General features: G+C 42.2%; 1 long non-coding RNA gene across 1 annotated transcript in view; it reads left to right on the top strand.

Annotated features, from left to right (window-relative positions):
- Nucleotides 1–21,766, top strand: part of LOC138526131 (uncharacterized) — a 147,863-nt gene extending 126,097 nt beyond the window's left edge. The window contains exons 2-4 of the long non-coding RNA XR_011283506.1: nucleotides 20,445–20,590; nucleotides 21,118–21,182; nucleotides 21,280–21,766. This is a non-coding gene — a long non-coding RNA (uncharacterized lncRNA). The remainder of the gene's footprint in view (nucleotides 1–20,444; nucleotides 20,591–21,117; nucleotides 21,183–21,279) is intronic.
- Nucleotides 21,767–22,983: the final 1,217 nt, after the last annotated feature.

Below are 22,983 nucleotides of genomic sequence, written 5' to 3'. Positions count from 1 at the left end.
TTCGGGAGGACGCCCTCCAGCTTATTAAGAAAAGTAAGAACTCGCGCACGCCGGAACCTGGCAGTCTGTCTAATTTGATTCTCAAAAACTGCTCGGAGTTTTGGGTGGATGTGCTGTGTACCATTTATAAACAGGTGGTGCATGAGAGACACTACCTTCTCTTGGAAAACCGCCATTGTGGTGCCATTCTTTAAAATGGGTGATTGTCTCAACCCTCGAAACTACCACTCAATAGTATTACTAGATGTTCCAGGCAAAATGTTCGCTTCCTTAGTGTTATGCCAATTGATGAGTGGATAAAAGTGAATGGTAGGATCGATTTCCACCAGTCAGGGTTCGTGAAGAGCGCTGTCACTTCCTAAAATGGTTTAATTTTGAATTGTTTTAATAATAGAGCTCTTTTAGAAGGTTCGGTTATATACTGTGCGTTCATGGAGTTTGCACTGGCGTTGACAGTGTAAACCGAACGCTGCTATGGAATGAACCTTTAAAATGGGATTCCTGGCTATTTAATGGAGATTCTCAAAGACCCCCATTTGGGTTCTTATTTACGCGAGAGGATGAACCAAGATGGTGCTCTTTTTTTAATTTTATTTGTATTTATTCTGCTGATTATATTGATCAACTTTTCAATATTTTGATATAAAAGGATTTTTAACATTATAACAACACATAACACTTATGGTTAGTTTTTCCTATATAATGAAGTCCACAAGGACACCTGATCATATAAACCATATTAGTGGCATTGCAGTTGGTGTGTTCTGTTAAAAGACCAGTCTTTTCCAAGCCCAATATCAACAGATGTTGTTTTCACTCAATGTTTGCACATAATGTAGGAAGCACAAGGAAAGTGACCCACAACTCTGTCCATCTCCAAAGGGTGGTTTGATTTATGTTATTCAACCCTTTCCTAGCACTAATATCGTGCTGCATAACAATGTTGTGGATGTTGGTATTTCTTTTGAAAGCCATGATGTGAGGTGGTGATTCCTTTGGTAAATATTTATGCCAATTCCTTAAACTGTCTTCTAAGAGGGGTTTTCCTGCATCAGCCAAAACACTACGGAGACTGTAAGGATTTCCAGGAAAATCCACTGTCCTGTGTAAGAATTGAACAGGCATCATTAGTTAAACATGTGAGTCAGGCTCACACTTATTTGGAGTTGGAGTGGGTTATCCTAAAAAGAGTAACATGTGCAATTAAAGACATAATAAACAAACAACTACTTAATATTGAACAACACTAATATTCTGTACCAATTGTCACATTCACTGTCCAAATGAGTCCGTTTAATGGCAAAAGTAAACTAAATTAGTAATCTAGGTGACATTACATTTATTGATTTAAGTGTATGGGAACATGTTACATGTGATCTTTATTGAACATTTAGTTTCCACCACTGAGTGGTCAACTGTTTCCCTATTTGAGTATTCATATTTATGTTGAGACAACCCCAGCTATTCAATCTAATTTCTCCTGTATTTTGAGCTTTTTGATTTTTGGAGATTTTAATTTATGGGTGTATTATCGCTCGGATCAAGCTGCATTCTCACTGTTGACCCTTTTGGATGGCCTTGGATTTAAACAACAGGTACACATAGCCACACACAGTGGGGGGGATATCCTGGATTGGATTTTGACAAAAAACAGGATATTTTGCCAATTGATATACAAAGATTTATTTGGTCAGACCATTTCTTTTTACAGTTTGATGTTCACTTTTCAAGCCTGCTTACCAAAGATAGTCTTTGTGCTTAAAACCTATTTTGTCTAGGGTCACAATGACCGTGTAATCTATAGGCCTATAACCACTGTACCCTATGTGTTGAAAATTCTGGATAGGTTGGTGTACTACCAATATCAGTAGTTTGTTGAACAACAAAGAATTCTTGCCCTAGGACAATCAGGTTTTTGGATAAAACATGTCACGTAGACAGCACTCCTGGATTTAAAGTCAGGATTGGAAAATGCTCAAAGAAAGCCACCAAATGGTTAAAATCTTTTTGGGGGGCCAAGAATGGCAAGCATGGTTCTGCAGGTCTTGTGCCTATCACCACTATTGTTTAATGTCTATTCTATACCTTTATGTGATCTATTAGATGGTCTGGGTGAGCAGTTTGCAATTTATGTGGACGACACCCAAATCATCCTGGAGTGTTTTGGGTCGTACACCAAGGACCTTGTAAAGATAAATGAGGTCTTTGGTGCTTTGGTGCTATTAAGACATGGATGGTGAGGAACTCCCTTGCCTTAAATGATAAAAAACAAGATCATCATTGTTGAAACAGTTTCTTAATTGAAAACAATTAGATTCCCAATATATCTGCTCTGTGATTAAAGGTAATAACATCATTGTCTTAGAATATGTAAAAACTGTAATAATGAAGCTCACATGGTTCCAATGTGAGAACAGGGTATAATTATTCTTGTAAGTTCAGTCCATAAGACCCCCAGCACATCCTCCATAACACATAACAGCCAACTGACTCTGCAACTGGAGATACACTTTCTACTTCTAATAAACCTTCTACAATGACATGTTAAGGGTTCAGGTTCCACCCTGCTGTTCCAGGTTCTGATAGGAGTCTCTATACAACACATCTTCTTCCCTTGGTCATCACATTACAGAACTACACATATATACATGTCACATTGAGAACTATATACATGCTTGTGAAGATAAAATCATAATGATAAATTTACATTATGAGATACCTTTTAAATGCTTCACATGCTGCACAATCCTTGGCCATCCTGCCTCCACACTGGCCTAACCACAGCCATGCTTCTCATGTTCCATATGTGACCCCCATGCACTCTCACAGCTCCTCTCAACACTTGCATCACTTGGAGAGGACGGGTCCTCCCTCAAGACTCTTAACCACTCTTCCCGAGTAATCACACCTTCATGATTCACAAACATGGTATCAGTGATGACATCACCCTTCCTTTCTCCGTCCCTTTCCTGTTCATTCACAACCAATCTTGAAACATGATCCGCCAACACATTCTCTCTACCAGATACCACCTCCATTGCAAATTTATGTCCCTGCATCCTCGCAACCCAACATGCCACCCTTCTCAATACCTTTTCCAATCCATTTTCCTTCAAATATAGCCTTCAGCGTCTTATGAGCGGTCCTGATCACAAATTCAGCTCCCCAAACAAAATTCTTGAACTTTTCTAACGCCCAATGGCAGGCAAGAGACTCTTTTTCTAGTATTGAATAGTTTTTTCAGTGCCTCTTAACATCCTTGATGCATGCGTAACAATAAACTCACTACCCTCCTCTCCTACATGTGACAACACAGCCCCAATACCGGAATCACTGGCATCAACAGATATCACACTCTTCCTTTTTGTGTCAAACATGGCTAGGGCCTTTGTCATATCTATTTCCTTTTTTATCATTTTGAATTCTCTCTCACTTTCCACATCCCATATGAAATCTACCCCCTTCCTTAGCAAACTTATCATTCTCACAACTTTATCAGCATACCAAGCAACACATTTCTGGTAGAACTCTATCATACCAAGGAAAGACCATAGCTCTCCCTTTCTTTGCAGTGATTTAACCCTTTTTATACCATCCACCATATCCTTCCTTGGCTTCAACCCTTTCCACAATATCTCATGACCTAGATACTCTACAACCTCCTTCCCAAACAAACATTTTTCTGCTCTTAGCCTCACTCCTTTCTCACCCAAAATTTTAACTACTCTCTTAAGATTTGTCTCATGGTTCTCCCGATTATCACTTCACACAAGTATGTCATCCTGGACGCAGCACACTTCAGGTAGTCCTTTTAGTAGCCTGTCCATTACTTTTTGAAAGACTGAGGAAGCTGACACCAACCCAAACAGCATTCTACAATACCAGAAAATCCCTTCATGGGTGATAAATTCTGTGAGTTCCTTGGATTCTTCATCCAGCTTAATCTGATGGTATGCTGATGCCATGTCTAACTTGGAAAAAGACCTTGCCTTTCATACCATTGCCAACATCTCAGACATATTCAGCAGAGGATGCCTCGCCGCCACAACACACTGGTTCAATTCCCTCAAATCAACACACAATCTTAGCTCCACATTGGGTTTCCTCACTATCACGAGGGGAGCCACCCATTCAGCACTTCTCGATTGCTCAATTATTCCTGCTTCTTTCAATTTCTGGAGTTCAGTTTTCACTCCATCTCTCCGTACCATGGGGACAGGGTGCAATTTTGCCACACTGGGTTTGCTTCCTTCCTTCAAAACAATTTTGTGTAACATACCACTCACACAACCAATTTTGTTGAAGAACTCTTTTGGATTTTTTTGAACTACCTGAACATCATCACTCAGCTGTAATAGCTGTTCCACTGCATTTGGATCCAACCTTATACACAAACCTTTTTGTTCCCTCCATCCAAGTACTTTTGGATGGAGGGAACATCCAAAAGGTGGATGTTACCACTTCTGGTAACATACACCTTTCCTTGAGTCTCTCTCTCTTTAAATCTCAACATAGCTACAAAATACCCATTAACATCTATTCTACTCAAGTTATACCCACCAGGTGTTTTATCTTATGGCATCAAATCCTTTATATTGCCACCCACAATTTTCTCCTAAACCTCACGTGACATTAAGGATAATTTTGCCCCAGAATCTGCCATCATGTGCACTTTCTTCCTATTTATCCATATATTGGCAAACGGACTGTCACAAGTATCTTCCTCAACACACGCCACCATATTCATCATCACAATTTCAACATGTTCTTCTACTTCCTCCCCTGATGACTGATGTGACTCTTCCAACACATATAAAACTCTCTTTTCCCTAGGCATGGAATCGTCTTTGCAACAATTGGCATAGAGCCCCCACATTTTACATTTGTTGCATAATACCTTCCTCCCCAGGCACACCGGAGAACCTGCAAAGTGGAATGCACTCGCACATCTAAAACACAACCTCTCCTCACTCTTGAAAGTTTTTATCCTATCATTCCTCCCTTCCATATTATCAAAACCACTTTGGTTATGTGTTTTACCACTTTTCTTCTTTAGTTTGTTGTAGTTGTTGTTGGCATCACCCACTCTCAATATCTTGGTAGACACGACTTTGTTGTCTTTCCTACCATGTTTTGCAACGCAAGCCATCATATGTTTGACCCTCTTTGCTATCAGTACTACCTCATCAAGATCCGGGTCATCTTTCAACCATATCACCTCTCTAATTCCGTCATTACAGCCATGAATGATAAATTGATCCCTAATGTGTTCATCTAATTCTCCCCGAATTTACAGTTGATGGCTAGTTGCTGCAGTGCAGTTATGTATTCTTCAACAGTCTCACCTTCCCGTTGCTGCCTTGTCCCAAAATTGTACCTTTCTAACACATTACTCGTCTTAACCTCAAAATGGCAGTCGAGCTTAAGAAGTGCCACCTCAAATTAATTTGCTCCACTTTCTAAATCTAAATCAGGAATATCTGGACGAGTCTCATTAATCCGCTGACCCTCAAATCCTAAAAAATGCATTAACAGTGAGACTCTCCTTTCTGCAGAAATGGAATTACCGCCTGCATCCCTTATATAATGGATAAAGCCCCTTTTCCATGACACAAATTTAATCTTTATGGTTCCTGGGCTTGCCATAAATACTGGCAGACCTGGGACTCCTGCTACAGCCATGCGTCACTCTTATGCAATAGCACTTGCGCTCCTTGCCTTTACCCTTTTTAGAAAGACAAAATCATATGCAGAATAATGATGGAATAAAAGCGCAAAATTCTCACTGGAGTTTTGATGATGTGTTCTCCAGCACCAACATGTGCGCCCTTCCCATAGGGCTCTAGGCGAACATGTATATTTCTCCTTAAATTGTTTCTCAACGTTGCCCCGTTACCAGAGGCACTCAGGATCGGTTTCTGTTGCGTTTGTCCCTCATGGCATTGTCTTGATCTCTTATGGCTTCCATAGCAAGAAAATGCCTCCCTTTCACTTGTGCGGTTCCCAAGAGGTAAACGTCAATCATCGGCACTTACGTTTTTACTCCCTTCGCCTTCCTGGTGCGGTTGCCAAATAATGCTCACTTCTTCATGAGGCTTCCCATTCACTTGCTGTACACTGCGTCGTCATAAAGGGGGCGAGGACAAGTTCTTCGTTTCCTTTCCCCCGCTTCCTGATGCTGTTGTCTGGCAGCGCTTGACACTAATGTTCCTCCCTTATGGGCATTTCTTCACTGCTAATTGTTCAGAGTCTTTTTGCTCTGGCGTTACAGTTGCTTGGTAACGTCAGATGGTTCCACAGCATTTACAATCCCTCCTGCCGGTAATTTTGTGAATCGGATTGTGCCAATTCACATCCACACGTTTCTAGAAAGAATTTGTATTAACACTTGCGCGTTAACGCACACGCCGGATGATCTCTTTGCTATATTGCTCAGCCCTTACTAGTTCAAAAGGGTATCAGCTCCATATCTCGTTTCACCATCTTTTCTTCGCACTTTATAGCAAAGTTGTGCAATCCTGGTTCTTTATGAGGGGGTTTCAACGTGGTTAACCCTGTTTCTCTAGCCAATCTCTGCACTCTCCTCTCAGATTGATGTTGGATGGTGGGGGTCAATCCTCGTCACCAATGTAATAATGAAGCTCACAAGGTTCCAATGTGAGAACAGGGTATATTTATTCTTGCAAGTTCAGTCCACAAGACCTCCAGCCCATCCTCCATAACACATAACAGCCAACTGACTCTGCAACTGGATATAAACATTCTACTTCTAATAAACATTCTACAATGACATGGTTGAGGTTCAGGTTCCAACCTGCTGTTCCAGTTTCTGATAGGAGTCTCTATACAACAAAAACCCTTGGGGTATTTCTTGATTCCCAATTAACCTTCAAGAAACATGTCTCCTTGAGTTCTTCTTGTACCTATATGACACATTTGTTATGGCAAATTCGCCCTTATTTCTGTGAAAAAAAATAGGGCCTTAATTGCAGCTGCAGCGATAAATACAAAACTAGACTATTCCAATAGTCTCTTAGTAGGTACTTCTATGATAAATATTAAAAGGCTTCATGTCATTCAAAATGGAGCGGTCCGTGCAGTTTGTTGTGTGGACTGATGGGCTCACATTCCCATTGCTCCACAGAAACTGCATTGGCTTCCTGTCTCTCAGAGAATTCAATTTAAGGCATCCAGTATTGTACATAAATGTTTGGCTGGTGATGCCCCTTTATATCTTTGTTCCCAAATTAAGAAAGCATCTGTTAGGTGCAACCTGCGTTCAAACAAGGATGCTTTCCTGGCCCAACCTCGCACCTCGCTGAAGATCATTGAAGGGTCCATTTTTGATTCATGGGCCCCCACTACATGGAGTGCCTTGCCATTTTGCTTCGATCTGTTCAGTTTGTTGCACAATTAAAAAAGGGCTTGAAAACATTTCTCTTCGACAAAGGAGCCGATTGAGGATTTGGGATGCTCATTTTGATGCCTTTGTATGCATGTTCTTTGTAGTATGTCTCTTGGAGTGCCCTGAGACCTTCAGGCGTGTTGGCGCAATATAAAATGCTATAAAATAGAATAGAGTAGAGCTTGAACTTGCTAATTCATTTAGTAGAGGATCAATTACATACTTTGAGCCTTCTGATAACACTGCTTCAGCTTGATGATGTTACTTTATGACATCATTATATCACATCACGTTTATGTCACGTGATAAAATGGCTGCCATTATAGAAAATTGAATCCAACATGTCGTATCTAAGAGGGTTATATGGCTGCTTCAGTGGGCTCCAAAAAGCCTATTAGGTAAGCGGTGGGATCCTTTTCTAACCCACGTTTGTTCTAAAATGATATACAGGCAAATAATCTTGAGTAGTCTTTGAAGTATTTTACTCACTTTATTATATTGTAGACTGGACTGAGAAACATGACACTGTGTCATTGAAGTAAGGGAGGATCCCGTTCCCAAAAGGGAGAGGGCCCTGATAAAAATGAGCTAAGGTAAAATGGTTATTTTTTATTTTTTATTTTATTTACTTGTGTATAATCAAAGAATATGATTTTACAAGAAAGAGTCATAAAGTGTTCAGAAGATTTGTTTCTGAGGTTTCGAGGTTGTGAAATTGGGTCTTGTAGCATGGAAATGAAGGCGCAGACCAGAACGGATGCGTCGCAAGTGAAAGTCTTTAACACATTTCAGTGCCATTCATTGCCTGGTGGGGGAGAGCCTGTGATCGAATGGGCCCTTCTGGCGTCAGGATTTCCATTGTAGATGGGTGCCCGTTGGCTTTGATTTTACTAAAGGCTGCTTCCCTTAGTTTAGACGCTGCTACAGCCCAGCGTGATCTTTCCCCGGAAATGAGACGGCACCACCATGTGTCTTCTTCTATCAAGACGGAGTCAACCCATAATGGGGCCAAGAAAGCCGTGCGTTCCTGAATTAGAGTGGGGCAGTTTAGCAAGAGGTGATGAACAGTCTCAAAGGAATCTGGGGTTTTGCATAGTCTGCAGGTTGTGATAGTAGATAGCCTTCTTATCCCCAGGATTTCTCTGGTGTGGAGCAGGTTGAGTCGTGCTCTTAAAAATGTGCATCAGAGCTTTTTGTCCGGGAATTTTGTGCAGTACGCCAAAGGAGATTTTAACCTATTGTACGTGGGTGGGAGGTGTTTTAAAAACTTAATCACTGCTGCTTGTTCAGTGGTGGCGATCCAGTCTTGAATTTTCAGTTTTTCAGTTACTCTTTGTGGATTAGTGATGAGGTCATCTGTTGAGCATACGAGTTCTTCCAGTTTTTTTTTTTATGAAGAATCCAGTTCTGCAGGACCTTGCAGTTCGTTGAGGCCAACTCCTGACCGATGATGTTGAAAATAGGCAGGCCATCATGCATGAGGGTCTTCCTGAAGAGGGCCAATGAGGCAGCGCTGACGGCGGCATTTAGCGACAGGAGCCCCAGCTCTCTTCTGACAGCCGCAATGGGAATCGAATTCGGGAGGCCTAGGAGGGTTTTCCAAATATACCCCTCTAGTTTCTGCCAAAGCCCATTAGGCATGGTGATTGTGGCGTCCATACCGTAAATTAGGGCTGGAACCATCTTTCCCTTATAAAAGTTGATGGCCGGGATCAGTGAGAATTTTCCAAACTTTCGATCAATCGATCTCAATTGGGATGTCAAGTGTTTGACCTTGGTCCACAGATGTTGTTGCATTTTCGACTCTTGAGGCGACCCGTCGATGATAACTCCCAAGTATTTGAAGTGAGGCACCACTTCGATTCTGACTTTGTTCACTGACCAAGAGTTGGTGTTTTTTGGGGGCTGGCGGTTTTTGGAGAAGATCATGATTTTTGTTTTAGACTTGTTTATGTGAAGATTGTTGATGGTCATGTACTCTGCCAAATTGTCCAGCTGACGCTGTAAACCAATGGGCGTCTGGTCAAGCAGGATCATGTCGTTAGCATAGAGGAGACGGGACAGCTCAGTGTTTCCTAACTTCAGGGGGAAACTTCGGAAAGTGACCTCCGAGTTTTGGAAGTCCCCCAGAAAAGCAATGAAAAGTGTGGGGGCTAGAGGGCAGCCTTGCTTGACCCCTCGGTCTGCTTGAATTTCCTCGGACAGAGAACCTTGCCTATTCAACCGGACACTGAGTGTGGTGTTGGTGTGAAGTGCTATTATAGGGTTTAGAATGGCGTCCGGGCATCTCCAGTGTTTCAGCTTTCCCCATAGTAGTGTTCAATCCACTTTGTCGAACGCCTGCGAAAGGTCGATGAACGCGGAATAGACTGTCGGGGCGCCCTGTTCTATTTTGGCCTTTAAGATGCTGAGTATGAAGATGTTCACCATGGTGCTTCCGTTCTTCTTAAAGCCCAGTTGAAAGGGGTCGCTGCAGGGGTCCATTTTCGCCCAGCTTTGGAAGTGGTCCAAGAGGAGGGCTGCAAACAGTTTGCCCATAATGTCCAGTAGCGCTATTGGGCGATAGTTGCCTGGATCTTCTCTGCTTCCTTTCTTGAAGATTGGAATAACCGTAGCTTTAGTCCATGATAATGGGATCTTCCTGCTGGCTCTACAGTGTTCGAACAAAAGACTGATGAAGGTGGACCATTCGTTGAGATGTTTTTTTAAATCGATGTTGGTGAGGCCGTCGGGGCCTGGCGCTTTTGATGGTTTTAGCTTCTGAATGGCCAGGCTTATGTCGGCTTTTGTCGAAAGGTCAACCTAGGGTGCTTGCGTAGTCTCCGGACAGCGGTTTGTGGCTGGTGTCGGGCTGGCAAAAAGGTCGGTGAAAAAGGCCACCCAAGTTTTTTCCGTAACTGAGTTGATCATGTTTGTAGCTGTTGGGCCTTGAGAATTGTTGATCAGGGACCAGAAGTCGGCTGTTTTTTTGGACGTGAGTACTCTCAGCATCATTTCGGCGTCATGTTGGTATAAAGTGGCCCTTCGAGATCTGATCCATGATTTGCAGATTTTGTTTTCGTTTTTCCACAGATCCCACATGACCGTGGTGTTGTCCACTTTGGCGCTGCGTTTTAGTTTTCTTATGAGCTTTTTTTTTGTCTGCTATCTGTTTGTCGTAATTATGAGTGTAGGTTTTCGGAATAGACTTTGCAGCGGACGGGTGGTTCTTATATTTGATCAGCAGAGGCAGGTAGTTTGGTCTTGATGCTGGGTCGAGGGACAGCTGACCCTCAGTTTCTGTGACATATTGCTGAGTGATAGATCTGACACTTGCTGCGGTCAGCCGGAGCCGCGATTGTTGGGGGTTAGTCTCAACCAAAGGTAACATTTTGCCGTTCGGGCAGTAGACGGCCACGCTAGGGTTAGCATGTTGTGGTCGCTCGCTGTAGTTTTGACCATAAGAAAGTTGTCGATTTCTGCGCACATAGCGTGGGAGGCGAAGATGTAATCAAGGGTGGCAGCCGACTGACCTCTTTCCCAGTTAGGTATGTGTTGAAGCCCATCCAAAATCCATGCCGTGTTGTGTAGATTTCTGTCTGACATGAGGTTCATCCAGGCTTGTCCTCTGAGTTCGGCTTGCGTTGATGGGGCGGGGGTTGAGAATTGGTCTTTCGGATGAGCACACTTAGCGTTGAGGTCCCCGCAGATTATGACTACCGGAGTGTTCCATTCGATAAGGATGGTGTCAATGGTTTCGCCCATAGTTTGGCAGAAAAGAGATGTAGTCGTCCTTTGCGGGCTCCAGTATGTGGTGATCAGCGCAAGAGGAGGTGTTGAGCCTGGCTTTGTGCTTGTCTTTGTCTTTTCAACACCGCGGTTCCACTCGATTAAGACCGCTCGCACCCCGTAAGATCTTGCCGTTGTCTTGATGGTTTTTAGGTTCTGACCTGACCGTACAGCGATGAGAAGACCTGCCGAGGGACAGCCTAGCAGACCTTTGGCGGCTGGGGAGATCACAATTTCAAATCCGTTTATTGACGGTTTCTCCTGAAGCCATGTCTCTTGCAGGCAAAAAATGTCGAACTGACCCAAGTCCACACTGTTGCTGTCGGGTAGGTGGGCGTGTCCTCTAGTATTCCATGAGCCAACGTCAAGGACTTCTGATGAAAGGGGATGTCGGCTTCATTTGGTGGTTGCTATCTCACTTGGTTTGAGGTTAGGGCTCCTTTTATCCAGTTCCATGGTCCGCCCGCTGACGTGTTTTGTTTTGGAGCAGCAGTTGATTCTGAGGAAGACCAAATAGATGAGTCTTGCCTGTGAGGTCTGTAGTTGTCAGGTCTTCTATGAGGAGACTGGTCTCTCCAACTTTATCTTCTTTGATGTGGCCGATGCCTGTCCGTAGTGCGGTTAACCGGACTGTTCCTGCTTGACCCGTTGAGTCGGGTAAATCAGTGCGGGCGGATTTGGATGTAAAGCGTGCCGGGTCAAAGTCGGCAAATGCAGAACGGGAGGGATGGATGTCTGGACCATGATGGTTCTTAAAGTTCTCTGATGAATCTTTAAAGTGGGCCTTCAGTTCGTCTCTTCGAGCGGTTTGTTGGTGAGGTGTGCCGCGATCGTGGATTCTTCTGTTTGTAGGGTGGTCTGCCCGGATGTGACTTTTGTGGTCAGGAGTTTTTAACTCCGACAGAAGACCTCGTTGTTTTAGTTCTTCACCAGCTTGACGGCTCACATCTTGGATTGCGGATTCATAGATATGCTGGTAGGCTTTGGCCTTGTTGTCGCTGTGGTATGGCTCGACTCGCTTAAAGTCGTCCGATTTCAGTTTCTTTAAGCCAGTTGTAGAAGATGTTATTTTCAGGACTGTTCTTCGATTCAAGATCATGTATTTGTCTTTGTTGGAGATCTGTGAAGGAACGAGCGGTCGAGCGTCCGGCCGAGGGCTTTGAGGTGTTGGACCCACCTTAGGATGGAGTGGAGTGTGGGAAGTGGTTGCTGACTTGCTGGAAAAGGTGGATGATTTCTGCCGGTCGTTGGAAGAGCTGCCTTTAAGAGGTGACTCTCGGTCAAGGTGGGGAGATGTAGTAGATAAGAGACTTGAGTCCATGAATTCGGCAGCTGATTTGGGAGACTGAGTTAAGTCAGTCACAGAGCCTGCCCGGGTGATCGCTGAGTCTGCGTTGCCAGGGAGTGTATAGGGCTGTGACCCCAGAATGGCCAAGTCTGGTTCACAGGAGATGGAATGGTGAGGGGAGGACTCCGGGTGGTCCTTCGTGGCCAGTTTTAAAACCTTTTTTCCCCGGCTAAGGTGTTGGTTTTGATCGGAACTGTTTGCAGGGGCTAGGTTCAGAGTCACTTTTGTCGTGCTTACAGTTGGCGGTGGATTGAGTTTGTTTGAGAATAGTGAAGCAATTTCATCAGACTGTTTAGACAGAAGGGTCTGTGCTGACTTGTGCTCCACTGTGTCAGGTGGCGTATTTGTGGAAATAGTGCAAGCCAAGGGCTTGACCGCAGTGGGACCTGGCGCATCATTTGTTCTTTGCAGAATATCGTACTTCAAGTCAATAGCAGTTATGTAGCCTTGCAGGAAGGTTAACTTAGACTGTATAATAGCTAGAGTTGCCGTGTTGTCTCTTGAGGCATCACCTAGAGTTTCGTAGAGTTTGAAAAAGGGCGACATTGCAATGGTTATTGCTGACATGATCGTGGTCATGTCTTTTCTGTTGTTTGGTGACTCTTTGTGGACAGATGAAGGAAGGTCGATGGGTCTTCTGTTCTTCAATGGTGTGTCCCTGGAGTATGAGGATGTGGGGTTCGCAACTGAGTGCCTGCGCCTGGAGCTGATGCCCCCCGCCTCTGGAGGATTACAAGGCCTTGACAAGGCGATTTGAGCCCCAGAGTCACTGCCTTCAGGAGGAAGCAGATGGAATGAGGGCTCATGGGGTACAAAGGAGGGTTTCGAGGTGGATATGTGGTCCTTAGTCCATGGTTGGGGGCTCATTCCTCTTTGGGGCAGGTAGGCTTTTGGTTGCAGTAGGTCCAAAATGTCAGCGAGGCCATGGTGGGTGGGACGGGCGTCGGTAATTGGGGGAGACGGTGAACGGACCTCTGCCCTCGGAGCGGGCGATAACACGTTCCCCACCTGCCGTTCAGTAGGTGGAATTAGATTAGTATTATGTAAGCAGAGGGAATCCACATGGGGAGTGTCCGCTGTGTCTGCGGAAGCTCCGAGGCTGGGCGGAACTGGAGCGACGTCTTTCCCAACTGCAGGTGGTTGAGTGTCAAGGGCGTTAACAGTTTTCCTGCATTTAGATGCCGGAGGAGTCTCACTCAGAGCTTCCAAGATTTCTGCGTCCGAAAGTTTGGAGTCATTCGATAGTTTTCTTTTCCCTTGGGTCTTGAAAACGTTCAGTAGAGCATTTGAAAGGAGTGGGGTAGGTAGGGAGGATTTTCCATGACCCCGCTTTTGTAGACCTCGTTGGGAGCCAGTGATTTTAGGCTGACTGCTATTTTTTGTGTTAAGTTCCTCTTGTTTTTGGTGATTTTTTTTTGTTGTGGTGTGGAGTTTGCTGCTTGGTGCTTGGGTCGCTGAGATTTTGGGTTTAGATTTACCTTTTTTTTGTTCAGTGATCTTTTCTTGTTTGGAAGGCGGTTTGGTTTATGGTTGGAGTTGTCTGACATTATGGAATATTGGTCGGGATCTGATTCAGAGTCCGAGTCTGTGAGTGGGTTTTGAAGGCCAAATTCGATTTTCAGAGACCAGGTGAGGAGCAGAGGCTGGATTTTCCTCCGGGGCTGGTTCTGAGTGAGGAGGGGACATTGTAGCCTCATCCGCAAGATGAGTTGAGTGTAAGGACTGCTGCAGGTGGATTGACTGAAAGCGTGATTTTTTCCGCCACACTGGACTTGGCGGGGGTGTCCTCCGGGACCGAGTGCATCATGGCCAAGATGGTCTGTTGTGCTGGTCTGTCCTGAAGGACAGGATGCAGGTCGCGAGCATTAGGCTGGTTGTTGCACAGACCCGGGGTCAGCGCCTCTGAGTGGGGCTAAGCCAGTGAAGTCGTCTCCATTAAAGATTGAGAAGCAGGAGGAGACTGGCTCTCTCGAATGACCGGTGTGTAGGCAGAAGGTGTGGGCTGTTGAGGCAGATGTATGGCTACGGGCGCCCGCGCTTCCGCCCTCAGCCGCTCGCCGAGGTGGTGAGGGGGTGGATGGCGTTGGCTGGCGCAGCCAGAGACAGTCCTGTGAGAGATCCTGGGACTCTGCCTCTTCCTTCCGGGCTCGGCGAGGGAGTCAGCAGTGCCCTGGCTGCAGAGGGTGCCATCGCTGATTCCTTGGGAGCTGAGGCAGGAAGATAGTAAGTGGTCTTTTGTCCACGGCCATCCGGTGGCAAGGGAGACGACAGGTAGCCCTTGGTGCCGATTTTTGTCGGGGAAGCGGGGCACCTCGGGAGGGGGCAGAGTCAGATGAAGTGAAAGGGCTTATCATCGTTGGTGTTAGAAGCACGGTATTCCAACAGAGAGGTGAGTTCGAGGGCAGCATGTTTTTTTTCACGTGGCTCCTTAGGAGTCTCTGATCAGAGTCTTCTTCCATGCCGATACCGGGCCTTGGCGGGATGCGGGGTGGAGGGGAGAAGAGGAGTTAGGGGAAGGAGGGAAAGAGGGGGGAGGAGAAGGAGGGAAAGGGGGGAGGGGCTCTAAACCGGGGTTCAGTAAGGCTGGCGTACCTCGGGTTGATCGTGTGGATCGAGGTACTCAGGAACTCAGGAGAACAACGGGAGGCGTTCGAAAGGGCTCGGAGAGCTCAAGTCAAAAGAAACAGTATGAGGTTGATGCCTACCTCTGTGTCATGAAGCGGCTGAGCAAAGCATTCAGGTCCACGTCCACTCCACAGCTCCTGCGGCGGACTGGGGCAGACTGGAACTCAGCTTGGAACTCTGCGGCTTGTATTTCTTAAAGGTGCAGCCCAGTGTTGAACGGTGAGCACAGCAGAAGCAAAGCACGTCTAGTCCACAGCAGGGTCTGGGGCAGACTGGAACTCAGCTCGGAACTAAAATGGTTATTGCTCAATTAGTTTAGATTCAAACTGTGATCAACAGCCACAATAATATGTTGTACAGGCAGGGAACAGTAGACTATTCTTAATGCTATTCATTATATGATTGCTTACAGATGAGAGAGAGAGTGGATTCAGAAATAGAAATACACACACCTAGAGTGCGTTAAATTGGAAATAGACAAGAGTGAAGAAGAGTGATCATGAAAGGTCATTAAAGTACTTCTTTTTACCTCAGTAGTGAAAGGACATATTGCAATTTTAATGCGAATTTACCCTGTCCGTGTCCGGGTCCCGCGAATGGGAATTACCGGGCCTGCAAAGGTCGGAATGACCCGGTAATTCCCATTTTTCGGGACCCGGACCCGAGTTTGGGGGTAGCCACTCCGGTAAAAACGGCATGGCTACCTCCAAACTCGTAATGAGGCCCAATGTATTTATATTACATTTTTAATAAGACTGATTTATGTATATTGTGCATGTGATTTTACTAAGTTGTTCAATTGTTTAGGGAAAGGCACCATTATTGTTCTAAATATAATAATGACATTGATGTATTCTTTCCTTTTGTTGTATCTGATTTTTCCAGAAAGTAGAAAAGACCATTTTGCCTGATAATCTTTTGATTGGTTTTAGAAGGAAGCACCTTATTTTTTGTTCTGAATGGAGCTCTTCGGAACAAACAAAAAAGACACGTTTTTGTCACATTGGAAGGGGATGTGTTTTAAGATTATCCCTGTTTTGGACCTTACTTAAGATTTGTTGATTGGAAAGCCCCTAGTGGTGAAACATAAACTTTGGCTGAATGACTGCATTATTACAGGGATATTATTTAATCATGTTAACAATGAAACACTTTTCAATTCTATTCCGAATTATTAAAAACATTTCCCATATGCTTTATGGAGATATCAGATTTTAAGAGCCTGTTAAATCTATATCCTACTAAGGAGCTTTTAGACGCGCGACTTAAGCTTGAGCGGAGTGCTTGTATTTGCAGATTATGTCAAGGACCAGGGACACTTTAGACCTTATAGCATTTAGTGGTCTTGTGCCCCATATTAAATCAATTGAGGTATTTACATTTTGGTCATTTATTGGCTCAATACAGAACGCTCACGGCAGAAGAATGGTGGGCTGTAGTTTGTAGTGGGGCCCATACTGGTGCAGTTTTAGCAACAGTTAGGTTCTTAAATGATCTTTCGGTAGAAAGAAAATTCCTGCACAGTCTAACCTATGTAAATTGCTTTGATCTTTGATAACGGTTTCATGATGTTTAAGAATTGTGTGAGTCACCTTATTATATGATGATTTTGTAATATTACAATTGTAATATAAAGTGTTTTTATTTATCAGAAATAATGTTACTTTCTGTTTTTGAAATATGTTGTGAAAGGATTGTTTTAAGCCAAATCACTGATAACCACAACATCATGATGGTTGGGAGAGAAAAGACAGCAGTGGGGAAAAAAGAGAAAGACGAGCGGCAGGAGGGCCTATTGGGCAAGAGAAGAAGAGTAAACTAGAACAATAGATAGGGCCACTATGTTCAAACTAGCAGAGAATTAGGGAGAGGCAGGGGCTCACAACCTGGTTTAGCTGGAGGGCTGAATGTCCACACAATGGGGATGGGCGGAAGACAGATAGTTGGTGTGCAAATTTGAGTAACAAAAAAATATTAGAGAAAGATTAATCATTTGAATTTACTAAAATGTATTTTAGAGTTTAAGTCGAAATATATGAAATTGTACTTTAATGAATGCTGTTTCATATAATATATGTATCATCATATTTTATTTATTTTATATGGGGTGTAAAAGGTTGATTGTTCAAACAAATATTTTTTTTTAAAGTAACAGAACACATGGATTTTGATATGTTCTTTTTACATATTGTTCTATTTTATAACTATACCATGTGTAATACATTGCTTTGTAACATCATTACCACTTTGATACATTTGTATTATGGGACTGAAATCATGTTTTAAAACTGCATATATCAGAATGCAAAGGGAAAAACAACTGGATCTCAGTGAGAGTGAGAAAAGGAGAGTGATAGAATGAGAAAGAGGAAGAAAAAGAGTGGGAGAGAAAAAATAGAGGGAGAGAATGACAAAGAGAAAGGGAGAGAGAAAGACAGAATTAAAGAGGCAGGAGGAGAGAGAGAGAAAGAGAAAGAGAGAAAGAAAAAGAGAGAAAAGGAAAGTAAGAGAGGAAGAGTGAAAGAAGCAGAGAGAGAGAGAAAGAGAGACAGAGAGAAAGAGAGAGAGAGAGAGAGAGAAAGAGAGAGAGAGAGAGAGAGAGATAATGGGCCTGATTCATGGAAGTGTTTTATAATGGCGCAATCCCATAGGAAAACGTTCCATGTATCAGGCCCACTGACTTTAGGCCAGGCCACACATCTTAAAATTCAAGTGTCCTTGACATCCATAAATATTGTCCTGAAAGGCTGCACCTGGCTGGCAGACCATATGTTGTGCACCATTGGGTTAGATGAATACATAGGGGTAAGTGATGCAGGGGCAGATGAAGAGGTGAAGATAAGATCTTTTAGATGAGATGGGGTGGGTTCTATGTTGTTTCATCACAGTGAATTACTTTGTGGTAATTCACTATGATGCATTAACTCTAATTGTTTTGGTTTCTGTTTTATAATGGGGGTCCCCCCATACTCCCCGCCCTACCCCAACCCTCCTGTCTTTCCAACCCCACCATTATATCCCTTACCCCCAAACATACATATATAAATTCACTTTGATAGAACAACTGCGCACCATGGGGTGAGAATGGGAAATTATTGGAAGAAAATACTGAAACTTGGAAGGGGAATGGACGTTATGTATATATATTATTTTAATTTGTTTTTTTTTTTACAAAACAATGAAGTTAAAGTTGCCAAAACATTAAGAATAATAATGTTAAGGTAACAAAATAATTTAAATATTATAAATACATTTATTATAATAATTAGATTAAAATTAAATATTATGGTAACATTAACTTACCAAGTTTTTGTTCCATAATACTTATTTCGGTTGGGTTGTAAAATATTTCTTAGTGAAGGTGGTAGCGTTAGGTAGACCTGTTTTTGTTTAGTAATATTTAGGTTGGGTTATGCAATGTTTTACTGTGATGGTGATGTAATTTGTTTTATGAATATTTATGTGTAATACTTGAATATGTGAAATTATATTTATAGATGTATGTTTTTAATTTGTATTCAACTTGTGCTGCTTTTTCAGTATTTAAATTAGCATTATTTAGTAGATATGTGTAAGCATAAATGTGTTTGCATTTCAGTTTTTTTTAAAGTATAACTATTGTAATTTAAATCTTCATAAGTTTGTAACTTTTATATGTTGTGCATGTGTTTATGTTATTTGTTAAAGTAAAAGTTACTAAATACTACCAATTATATGCAATATTATTTAGTTATTTAGTGTATGTTTTATTAGTATGTGTACTGTATGTGTTTTTATGCTATTTAAAATGTCCTTAAATATATATTTGCAAAGGTAAAATGTATTTGTATTTTTAATGTAAATTATACTATTTATAAAATGTTTATGTATTTCCATTATTTAAAATGCATGCTTGGGTGATTTTTTAGTTGAAATAGTTTGAGTTTTTTTAATTTTTTAATACAACTGTTGTCAATGGATTACAGGTATAGCTATTATAATGTATGCTTTTAATGATATATTTATTTGCTAAAAAAAGATGCTGCACTTTGTTTTAAGAATTGTTGGTAATAGTGTACACTTTATGTACTTTTTAATAGCTTTACATATTTTAGAATTACTATTATTATGCATATGATTTTAGTATTCTTTACAATATTTAATATTTAACATTTTTGGGTGAGTTAATGGTTAATGTTACTGTGACATTTCATTTTATTATAATTATTTTGATAAATGTATTGATAGTATTTAAGTTATGTTGTTACCTTAACAATATTATTGTCTAATGTTTGTTGACTTTGTGCCTGCTTTACAAAAGCCCTTTTCAAATGTGTGCAATCCATTGGAAAACATTATGTAAATCAGGCCTTGTAACATTTTGCTGGTTTATCCTTAACTCTTTCGTAACATTTATTTCACTGATATTTTCCTTATTTTTACTGTTAGGTAATTGTTTAGTAATTGATGTAAAGTACCATTACCTTTCATACAATTACAGTGTATAATATATTTTTTTAAATATATAAATTCTGGTTATAACATTTTTAAGTTTATTTTTTTCGTTATTTTAAAATTGCATTTGTATGATGCCTCCACATCACCCCTTACCACCAATGTTAAGAAGTACATTTGAAAAATAGTTCAATTGACAAACCAACATTGAAATAAAAAAACATATTCCATTTATGTATATTTTCATTTAAAAATACTGATTAAAGTTTTTTTCAGACACGCTATAACATGAATACTTTTATGTTTTTGCTCTAATCTTCTCTCTCTATCATTATGAAAATCACCATAACTTCAGGAAGCATGTTCAAGTATAAATACATGCTATTATTAAAGATATTTCAAATATTTTATTTCTTATTTCTTTATCATGTACCTACCACATCTTTAAATTTGCTGTTGTCCTTTTTTTTTTAACACTCTTTATTGGCATTCTAATATAACAATTCTCAAACTCCCCCTCCACCCTTCCCCACCTCCAAAACCCCTCCCTCCCACAAATTGTCAAGACGTAACCAACAGCACTCATTTCCCTCTCTAAACCTCCCCCCTCCCTTTCCTAATCCCATAGAAGTCCTCATTCTTCCATTAAGCACAGCATTCGAGCACCAAAAGTTCACAGTCCAGCTGTTGCTGTTTTTAATAAAATTATGTAGGCATATTTAGTAACAGTTCGATTTTGGTAAGTTATTTAAAACCATGCTGTCAGAAGGGATCGCTTGTTTATAGAATATGTATATGACCGCTTCATTAGGAATAATTGGTAATTCCTATCTAGATCTTAATTCATTTTGGTACGTATCACAGTCGTATTTTGCAGAAGGTAGCAGTGCCCGATCGATAAACAAGGAGATCTCTTGATCTTTAGACGTAGACGAAGCTACGGAGCACCAGCCCTCGGAGATAGCGATAGTATCTCCAGACCGCATACATCTACATTGGCAAGAAGAAAGGTAAACAATGCTATTTCCATTTTGAATTGTTCTCTTTGGGAATGTGCTTTCTTCTGCCTCAGTTATGACCTTAGGGTGATTGACTCTGTTTATTGAGTTGAAGGCTGAGTTATAACACACATTAGTGTGCCCACTGAACACTTAGAGATGTGTTAAGATTAGACAGAGGCTCGCAAGGTAATGAACCAGATATGATTAGGTCAGCCTTTGGCATAGATGATTTATGGTCGTTGAACCGTGGGCTCGCAATTAAGCACCAACCATAGTTAATAACACTGTACAGGTTAGTGATAAATATAATCACCTGATTAGTGATCTGCAACCGAGTATGTTGTGGTACAGATTGGAACAGTCTTAGGTGGCGGTTGTAGATTAAATAACAGTGGAGATTACAATGAGGGCTATTATTAGGCCCATCAGGCAAGTACTGAATTTATGAATTTTTGAATTTTTAGAATGTAGAGTTGGTTGTATGATGTACACAGAGTTTCTTCTACTCTTCCACTGTCATTTGTGTTATTCCCCAGATCTTTGTCTACTAAGAAGATACTCACTTCCGACCGTATAAAGAACATACAGTTCATCCAATACGGTAAGGCAACCTCGGGTTAATTTATGTACCCTGTAGGATAGGTTGCACAAATTTAGCAGGATTAATGAGAGCTGCATATCTTTGTTTTCTTCTCCAGAATTTGGACGCAAAACACCTTAAGTGAGATTTCAACTCCTGGCTCCACAAGTATATATGCATTGTAATTTGTATTCGTTGGTCCGCTGAAGAAGTTCTCAGTGATTTTTTGTGATTTAATGAAGAACGAAACATGTTGGGCTTAATAACACTGGATTAGTGAGCAGTGTTTTCATTAATATATTTAGTTGAAAAAGAACCTTTTTTGTAAAAGGATTCACCCACTCGTTTCTACACATGAGAAGGTTAAGTGATCATTACTAGTATTGGTCCCTTACCCACTAACTAACATAATTAGTGTGTTTTGCACTTCAGTGTTTGAATAATTATTAGGCAGTCGTCTTGCCTGCATAAGTATTTTTTATTGTTGTTTTGTTGATATATTGTATGGTGTGTTTTTATTATAAATGTAATTTTGATGAAATGTGATGAAATTTTATGTGTTTTTACCTGATCGTGTCTGACAATTTATGTGAATAAAATTAAATGTATTACCATCTAATATCTGGTAAGGTTTGTTCAGTTCTTTATTTGTTACATGAACTGAATATGTAAAGTCCAGGTTAGGAGGAGAAAACAGAGTGACATAATGGTTCTGTAGTCTTTGAGTGTCTGTCGAGACTTGATAGTTGTGCAGCGTATAGGGGCTACCGTCCTCAAGTACCCCACAGGGAGAATTAAATATACTCTCTGTGCGGTCCTTGAAGCCACAGGTGTGGATGTTGGATTGCCAGAACCTCGCAACACCGATACCCCAGAGCCGCTGTAAAGGAAACAAGTGTTAGCACAAACAAGCACAGTAATCTGTGTAAGCGATAGCTGGAAGTATAGCGACTATAAGTCTTACCTAAGCAGGGGTAGTGGGACACTGCTAACCACACAGGACCCTGGAAGGTGCTGCGGGGAGGTCACGTGAACAGTTCTTCTCAGTTGCGGGTAAGATGGAGGGGGACCGCCAGCTGCAACACACCTGATTAGTCCTGACAACCAATGAATGCAAGACATGGACTTTGGTAAGTTCGTAGTATCCCAAGGGTAAGCAAAAGAAGTCCGTTATGAAGTTCCGAGGTCGAAGAGCCAGGTAATCACAGAGAAATGTGCCAATGCCAGGCAGTATCCGAAAATCAGTCCGTAATCCAAAGTCCGTAGTTCCTGAAGTCGAGTAGTATAGATCCTAATCGAAGCCAAAATGCCAAACACAGTCGTGAAATAGCTGTGAAGCAACAAGTGATTACGAGGACGTTGCTTTTATATTGCCCGCTTCCTTGTCACGTGAACGCGAGCAGGATCATGTGACCGGGAAAGCATCACGTGACCAGGAAATCGATGCGATAACCTGACTCTGCCTGACCGCACTCGCCACGGCAATTGCCAGTGCAGAAAGGGAAAACCACAAGACTGCACACGGCCTCCTCCTCGGGTTATAATCTGTCCACGCAAACCCCACACTGCAGGTGCTCTAATACTGGTGGGTGCAGGTGTACTAAAGGGGGGTCTAACAGGGAGTATGTGTGGAACAGTGGGTGCTGTCGGGGTCCCAGTGGGGGCGCAGACGTTGTTCATGACAGAGCCCCCCCAAGGGCCCACGTGGGCAAGACGGGTGCTCCCTGTGAAAACGGGAAACGAGATGGGGAGCATGGACGTCCCCAGCAGGAACGCAGGAGCGTTCCTCAGGACCAAAACCCAGCCAGTCCACCAAGTACTG

Source organism: Ambystoma mexicanum, chromosome 1q (assembly GCF_040938575.1).
Source record: "Ambystoma mexicanum isolate Mex_15411 chromosome 1q, UKY_AmexF1_1, whole genome shotgun sequence".
In the NCBI taxonomy this organism is placed as follows: domain Eukaryota; kingdom Metazoa; phylum Chordata; class Amphibia; order Caudata; family Ambystomatidae; genus Ambystoma; species Ambystoma mexicanum.
The sequence above is the reverse complement of the archived record's forward strand: the minus strand, read 5'-3'. Positions and strand labels throughout refer to the sequence as shown.